The sequence below is a fragment of the Musa acuminata genome, chromosome BXJ2-5 (assembly GCF_036884655.1).
Source record: "Musa acuminata AAA Group cultivar baxijiao chromosome BXJ2-5, Cavendish_Baxijiao_AAA, whole genome shotgun sequence".
In the NCBI taxonomy this organism is placed as follows: Eukaryota; Viridiplantae; Streptophyta; class Magnoliopsida; order Zingiberales; family Musaceae; genus Musa; species Musa acuminata.
Genome location: NC_088342.1, coordinates 23,123,008 through 23,131,264, shown reverse-complemented (window position 1 = coordinate 23,131,264; position 8,257 = coordinate 23,123,008). Strand labels below are relative to the sequence as shown.

Here is an 8,257-nt window from a genome sequence, read left to right as displayed (position 1 = left end):
TCGAGAGTTCGTCGGAAGTCCAAACGTTCGTTGGAAGTTCTGTCAGAACCAGTCGAGAAGTCTCGAAGCTTGCTAGAGAAGCTCCAAGAGCTTGCCGGGAGTTTGCCAGAACATTGCCGAGAGATCGTCGGAAGTTCGCCAAAAGCTCGCCGAAAGAATAGATTTACAAACTTGTTTAGCTTAGAATGTCTTAGGAATCGTAGATAGCACGTAATTGGGTTTAGATTTGGGCCAACCCAGTTAGGAGCCAGCTAGGCCCATGTAAGAACTGTGTTGGCCCCAATAAGAGGCCCAAACAATGCCCTAATAAATCTCACCATCGTGGCACAGTCTTCGAGACTATATCAGGCGGTGGTATTGCCAGTCTGGGTGGTTGTCTACCCCTGGAAGTGTAACATCCCCCATTGTCACGCCCCTCAAAATATCCATGATTTTTAAAATTTTCGTCACAGACCAATCCAGGATCCAAACTAACGTTTGAGGACACTGAAAACATTCTATTCATATTCACATCCATAAAACCTGTGCAGTTTATAATCATATATCACATCACTCGATAATTCACATTTATGGCAACCCAAGCCAACTTGACAAACATGAACAACATTTATAAATCCACAAGCTAAATAAATTATACAATCAGAACTCCAACTATTCACCACAAGTTCATATCACCATAAATTAGACTTAACATTCTGAAATTCCAAATAAGAGAGATCTCCTAACACTTGGACACAGTATATCTATTTCGGTTCATCGACAACATTTCATTATATACAAGACATACTTATACAACAATATCGTAATAACCAACCAGACTTGCCCATTATTCTGAATAGCTATCCACTGCCTCAGCCCAAATCAAACATCTCGAAGAGTGACAAGCTGACCTGAAAGATTTATATAACAACGGAGTGAGCCAAAAACGGCTCAGCAAGTGACAAAGCATATTCAGAACAAAAGGAACGGTTTCAAACGAGTAAGGTATCATAATGCAAGGCAGAATACAAGAATTCTCAAGGATACCATCTCAATAGATACCAAATCATACGTATCATGTCATTCAAAACATATTTGATCCATAACGAATGGGGCATAGAGTAATTGGAACATATCAATGGCAGATAGGACATTTCAGAACATATCAGTTCATAGCAAATGGAGCACAGAGTAATTGGAACATATCAATGGCAGATAGGACATTTCAAAACATATCTGTTCATAGCAAATGGAGCACAGAGTAATTGGAGCATATCAATGGCATATGAAATGTTCCGGAGCATATCAACGGCATATGGAACATTTCGAAGCATATCATTAGTGAATGAAGCATTTCAGAGCATATCGAAAACAAATATCGTACAGAAGCTCAAACGTCGTCTTTGACGTTGCAAACATATAAATTTTATCCAAAGCATGTACAGAAACACATAACCAAAGCTCTGGATATCATATCAAACATACAGAAGGTGTAGTGGGATCTCAGTCAGAATGTGATTCATCCATTTCTGAATGACCACCTGACAAAAGTCTCCCACGTCTGGGAGCTCCATCCACCCACGTCTAGGTGAAGTCAAAGGGGCCGGCAGAGCATCGCAGGCTCTAAGCAATATCCCACAAAGCGGGACCCCACAAAGCGGGCAAATAAGCGCATACCAGAATATCCCACAAAGCGGGACCCCACAAAGCGGGCAAATCAGCGCATACCCTTTACCATTTCTGGCAAAGGTCCAGACAATCCCACACACCAGAGTACAAAAGGGCAGTTTCAACAACAAGTAGCATATGTCGGAAGCACACGCGAAACAACGAAGCGTACATGTGCCTTTACGAGTCAATCCGAAGTAAGCAATAATATTTCACAAGCATATTCAGATTTGAAAGGAATTGAAAGCAAGGGCACATATGAAATCCAAGCAATCACATATAACTCAATTCAATAAGAAGATTTGATGAATTCAATGTCCAAAGAAATGAAACTGGAATAGGCACATATCGAAAGCAAATGCGGAACAATAGGATATACATGTGCCTATATGAGTCAATACGATATAGCATAAACGTTACACAACAGTTTTCAAGAATGCAATAACTTTAAGGACAAGAACATACAAGAATTCAAAGCAGTAATATAAAGCTCAATTGAATAAGAAAGCTAAATGATATCAATTTCCAAAGGAATGAAACCAGAATATGAGAAATCGACCAAAGCTCGATTTCTGGCAGAATACAGAAGGCACATTGAACAAATGATTCAAACTATCAAACGTGCTCCAATTTACTCAGAAATAATCATTGGATAATACTTTCAGATAAGACATGCTTCATATGAATTGAACTGTCCAACAGAGAGAGTTACAAATAATTTGGTAAGCAAGTGTCGTAGAACAAAATCTCTGTTGGCAGAATTCCTAATGTCAGATTCAACAGATAGCTGGACAGGTGTTTGGATTCCAAATCTTTCAATCCATATATCAAAGAAAGGTCTACGAGTCTATTTTCCAATGAAATCAGTTTTGAACAAATCAGAGTTTCCAACAAAGACTTATAGGCAGCTCGGTATGAAAAGGTCAGAATATCAGAAGTTGCACAGATTCGAATCGTTACGTCTAAACAGGAGATATATCAAATGCAAGGCTAGAACAATTCAAAGTTCCTCATATTCAAAGCAAAAGTAGAGATAAAATTGCAGTGAGGAATGATCAGGATACTTGCAATAGGAAAGATTAGAACAATTACAGGCGGAACGATCGGGAAACTTGCAATAAGAAAAGTTAGAGCAAATATAGGAGAAACGATCAGGGAACTTGCAATAAGAAATATCAGAGCAATTATAGGAGAAACGATCAGGGAACTTGCCTTTCAAATATTTTGATCTGAATATCCAAGGAAGGTGCCAGTCCAATCTTTCTACTTTTCCTCCGTGTCCTCTCTCTGTTTCGTTTTGTGCTCCCGTTTTCTTCCTTTCTTCGTAACTACATCACGTGTCGAACATCGAGGCACAGTCACCTGCTCTCTCTCTTACTCTCATTCCTTCTTTTTCTTTCCCAAACGCAGCTGCCACAGCCGCCGCCGCTGCCGCTGCCACAATCGCAACTGCGGTCACAACCGCAGCCCCCTTCCACTACACTATTTCCTTCTTCCCTTCTCTCGTTCCTACTCTTTCTCTTTCCCAAAAGCAGCTACTGCAGCTACTGCAGCCACCACCGCTGCCGCAGCTACCGCAGCCAACGTCGCAGCCGCAGCCGGAGTCGCAGCCACGGCCGCAGCCACCACACTCGCAGCCTCTTCTTCCTCCCCTGCTCTATTTCCTCCTCCTCTTCCAGCTGCAGCTGCCACTGCCGCAGCTGCCACCCCTTCTCCTCTTCCTCTCTTCTTCCTCTCCTTCCCTTTCTCTTCTTCTTCCTTTCCTTCTCTTCTTTCCCAGCCACAGCTGCAGCTGCCATCGCCGCAGCCGCAGCCCCTTCTCCTCTTCCTCTCTTCTTCCTCTCCTTCCCTTTCTCTTCTTCTTCCTTTCCTTTTTCTCTTCCTCTTTCCCTGCCACAGCTGCAGCTGCCACAACCGCAGCCGCAGCTACTTCTTTCCCTTCTCCTCTTCCTTCTCCTTCCTTTCTTCTTCTTCTCTCCCCGCTGCAACTGCTGCAGTCGCGGCCGCAGCCACGGCCGCAACCTCTCCCTCCTCCCCTGCTCATCTTCCTCTTCTTCTTCTCTTCCAGCTGCAGCTGCCATCGCCGCAGCTGCAGCCCCCTTCTTCTCCCCGACGAACAGCACCTCCTTTCCTCTGTTTCCTCCTGCAGGAAACAGAGGTGCCGCCTCTTCACCCGCTTCTACTTCTTCTCTTCTTCCTCACCATCTCTTCCTCTCCTTCTCTTCCAGCTGCAGCTGCCACCGCCGCAGCCGCAGCTCCTCCTTTCCCTTCTCTTCTTCCTCTCCTTCCTTTCTTCTTCTTCTCTTCTTCTTCTTCCTCCCCTTCTTCTCCCCGACGTCACACACACCCTCTCCTCTGTTTCCTCTGCAGGAAACAGAGGTATCACAACCTCTTCTCCTGCTTCCTCTTCCTCTTCTCTTCCTTCTTCTTCTTCTTCTCCTCTTCGAACGCCCCACCTCTCCTCTGTTTCCACCTGCAGGAAACAGAGGTGCTGCAGCCCTAGCTGCTGCCACCTCTCGCTCCTCTCCCTCTTCCCTCTCTTTTCCCTCTTCTTCTCCTTCTTTTCTTCTCCTCTTCCCTTTTCCTCCCCAACCCCACACACCTCCTCGCTGCAGCCTTGCCGCAGCTATCATCCTCTCTTCTTCTTCTTCTTCTTCTTCTGCTTCTTCTTCTTCTTCTTCTCTTCTCCCTCTTCTTCCTCTCTTCTTCTCCCCACGCCCCACAGCTTCTCGCTGCAGCCCTCGCTGCAGCCACCTCCTCTTCTTCTTCTTCTTCATCTTCTTCTCTACTTCCTCTCTTCTTCCTCCTCTCTTCTTTTCCCTCTTCTTCTTCTTTTCTTCAACCACTCTCCATCTTCTGGAAAGAAACAGAGTGCGTGGGAGGCGGTGGGATAATACCGAATTTTCGGTTTTTCCTTTTCTTTTTTTTTTTCTTTTTGCAACTTAGCAGTTTAGTCCTTGTAATTTCTCTATTTACATATAGGTCCCCCAATTTACATATAAATCCTTATTAATACATTTTTAAAAGTGGGGGATATTACACCCATTTTTGAAAATTTAGTAAAAAGGTATGTTTGTAAAAATAAGGATTATTTAATAATTATTTTATATTAAATGATATTATATTAAAGGTTTATGGCTAGGGACATAAGAGTAAATATTAGAAGTTTGATATAATTTATGAAAGATTCAGATTTAAGTTTAAAAAAAAAAATATATATATATATAGTGGACATGTGTCACTAACTAACCTAAGGTTGGTGCCACTTATCTTTGCTCTAAAGACGACACCTAGCCCTTTTCATGCATGCATGACACATTGCAATTTTTGCATTAGCCAAAACCCAAATAATTAGATGAAAGGTTAAAGAAAACAAACCTGAAGAGTTGTAGCCAACGTGAGTTTGAGAAAAGAAGAAGAAGAAGAAGAAGAAGAAGAAGAAGAAGAGCTTGAGGTTTTTCATCAATTTTCCCATATTTGGGATTCAAATCATTTTACGGCAAGTGTTCTAACCCAATCCCACAGTAACCTTAATCTCTGTTTTCATTTTTATTCTATAAAATTTGAAAGATTTCAACTGGGAACCAGACCTTCTTTCGTTTTGATATAAAGTTATGAATCTGTAATTTTTCGGTAATCTGACCTCTATGCAATGTTTCGGTCATAACATTTTGTAATAAACTCTGATTTAGAAAAAACCTATTCCATTTGAAAGTAGACAAGAAAATCTTTATTTTGATATAAAGATCGAATGATTTGGAGTTTAAATACCTACTAAGACTTCTGTTTAAATTAACCCTACAGATTCTGCAAAACAAGGACTGAAATTTCTGACCTCTTGTTGCTTAACTACTTATAACTTTCTGTTGTGAACTCAGATTCATACAAAGTATGTTTTATTCGAAGCTAGACTCAAAATACTTTCTGTATATACCTGATTTGAAATTTTTGGAGTACAATTGCTAACTGAAACATCTGCTTTCATCGACCCTATGGATTCAGTAAAACAGAGCTAATATTTTCAGACCTTTCACTGCGAAATTATCTGTAACTCCCGGTTGTAAATTCCAAATCTTATAAAACTTGATTTGCATAAAACTAGATTGACAAAGCTTTCTAATGACACCTATTTTGCATAAATTGGACCATAATTGGTTATCGAAGTAGTTCATACAATGTTCCTATCAAATTCTGCCAGAATCGAGCTTTGGTCGATTTCGGCTTTCCTTGTTACTTTCCTTTGGAAATCGATTTTGGCAAAAACTCTTACTTCAGTTAAGCTTTACATTATTATCTTAAATTCCTGTATACTTTAGTCCTTTATTTATTTGTATATCTGCAGCTATCATCTAAAGTTCATGTTTGCATCGTAATTCGGCACATGCATCCCATTGTTCCGCATTTGCTTTTGAAATGTGCCTCTTCCAGTTTCATTTCATTGGCCATTGTATTCACCTAACTTTCTTATTTCAATTGAGCTATATGTGATTTCTTGAAATCCTTGTATGCTCTTGCTTTTGCTTCCTTTCAAATCTGAATATACTTGTGAAAGATTATTGCTTACTTCGGATTGACTCGTAAAGACACATGTACGCTTTGTTGTTCCGCGTGTGCTTCCGATATATGCTGCTTATTGTTAAAACTGCCCTCTTGTACTCTGGTGTGTGGGATTGTCTGGACCCTTGCCAGAAATGGTAAAGGATATGCGCTTGTTGCCCGCTATGTGGGATCCCGCTATGTGGGATATGCGCTTGTTGCCCGCTATGTGGGTATGTGCTTAGAGCCTGCGATGCTCTGCCAGCCCCCTTTGACTTCACCTAGACGTGGGTGGATGGAGCTCCCTAACGTGGGAGACTTTTGTCAGGTGGTCATTCAGAAATGGATGAATCACATTCTGACTGAGATCCCACTACACCTTCTGTATGTTTGATATGATATCCAGAGCTTCGGTTATGTGTTTCTGTACATGCTTTGGATAAGATTGATATGTTTGCATCGTCATGTGACATTTGAGCTTCTATTCATGTTTTGTTCTTTGATATATTTATGAAATGTTATAAGTCTTTGTTATACCTTGAAAACTACCATATGTCATCGATATGCTCCTTATGCCAATGATATGCTCCAATTACCTTTCCTCGATTGTATGAATAAAACGTGCTTCGAACGATATGATATTGAAATTCTGCATTCAAACAAAACATGCTACTGTTTCATCCTGTATCTCTGCTTTGTATTTTGATACCTCATTTGTTTGAAAATTGTCCTCTTTGCTATGGATATGTTAGTCATTTGTTGAGCTTTATATGCTCACCCCGTTGCTATATAAATTTTTCAGGATAGCTTATCGCTCACTAAAATGTGTAAATTGGGTTGAGGCAGTGGAAGACTAGAAGATTTTGGGGCAAATATTTTGTACTTGATAGGTTGATGTTGTATAAGTTCTTTTTGGGTGTAATGAAATATCAATGACAAATCTAGATTGATGTATCTTGTAAATATTTGATAAGTATCTCTTACGTCAGGATTTTGGAAATGTTAAGTCTAAACTGTGTACTGATATAAATATGTAGTATATGTTGGTTTTGTGATTGCATTAATTGCCGCGCTTATGGATTTATGATATAGTTATGGTTTAGTTAAGTTGCTTTTGGATTTTAAGAATCATCTAGTGACATGATCTATGATTATATTTAATATGTTGACGTGCAAAATATATTGAGGTCTAGTGAACTATAGTGATTGGTGAAAATTTTCTTTGATGCATTTTTGGAATTTAGGATGACGAGGTCATTTAGTCCTCCTACTTCATCTGCTTTTGATTAATGAAGTACGATAAAAGGGTTGATCGAGGATATTAAATAAGAGTAGCGCAGTAGAAGCATGGTGAACCTAATACATTGGTAGTAGAAAAATAGATGATGTGATTGGAGAAGATATTTGATGCGCGAAATTATTCTGATGATCAAAAGAATTTCTAGAGATCAAGGACAGCAATAGAAAGGACAAGTTTACCCAAAAAAAAAAAAAATATTAGAAATGAATCTGAATGTGATAATAAGAGGGTCAAGACATCATCGATTTGAAAAGGGAAGTTACCACAAAAGATTCAATCATGTGTATGATGCAAGTTAAATTATGAAATAAGTTTGTATTTGTAGGTGACTGGAGTCTATTTTGCTTATAAAAATTTGGATCATAAAATGAAAGACTGCCCTTTGGACAAGAAGAAAGAATCACTGCCGCATAAATCATCAGCCCATGTCAGAGTGTACGTTATCACGGAATATGATTCTAAAGCTTTTGAATTAGTGGTTGAAGGTACTATTCATGTTTCTAAAAGAATGCAAATATTTGTTTGACCATGTGTCTCATTTATGATTTGATTCGTAATATTTTGCTTATCACATGGGCATTCAACCTAAACCACTAGATTATATGCTATATGTAAATACGACTATTAGGGATTGTTTGATAACAAACTCGATCTGGTCATCTTGTTTGATTTCTATTGGAGAACACGAACTTCTTACTGATTTAGTTCTCCTAGATATTTGGAGTTTTGATATTATATTATGTATGGATTGACTATCTTCCAATCATACCAGTA

At 39.6% G+C, this 8,257-nt stretch overlaps 1 long non-coding RNA gene across 1 annotated transcript; it reads right to left on the bottom strand.

Moving 5' to 3' along the window:
- Positions 1-587: 587 nt before the first annotated feature.
- Positions 588-4,756, bottom strand: LOC135612588 (uncharacterized). The gene is made up of 2 exons (XR_010487009.1): positions 2,860-4,756; positions 588-890 (listed from the first exon to the last, which is right to left on the bottom strand). It is a non-coding gene; the product is annotated as an uncharacterized LOC135612588 (long non-coding RNA).
- Between the last annotated feature and the right edge of the window lie 3,501 nt (positions 4,757-8,257).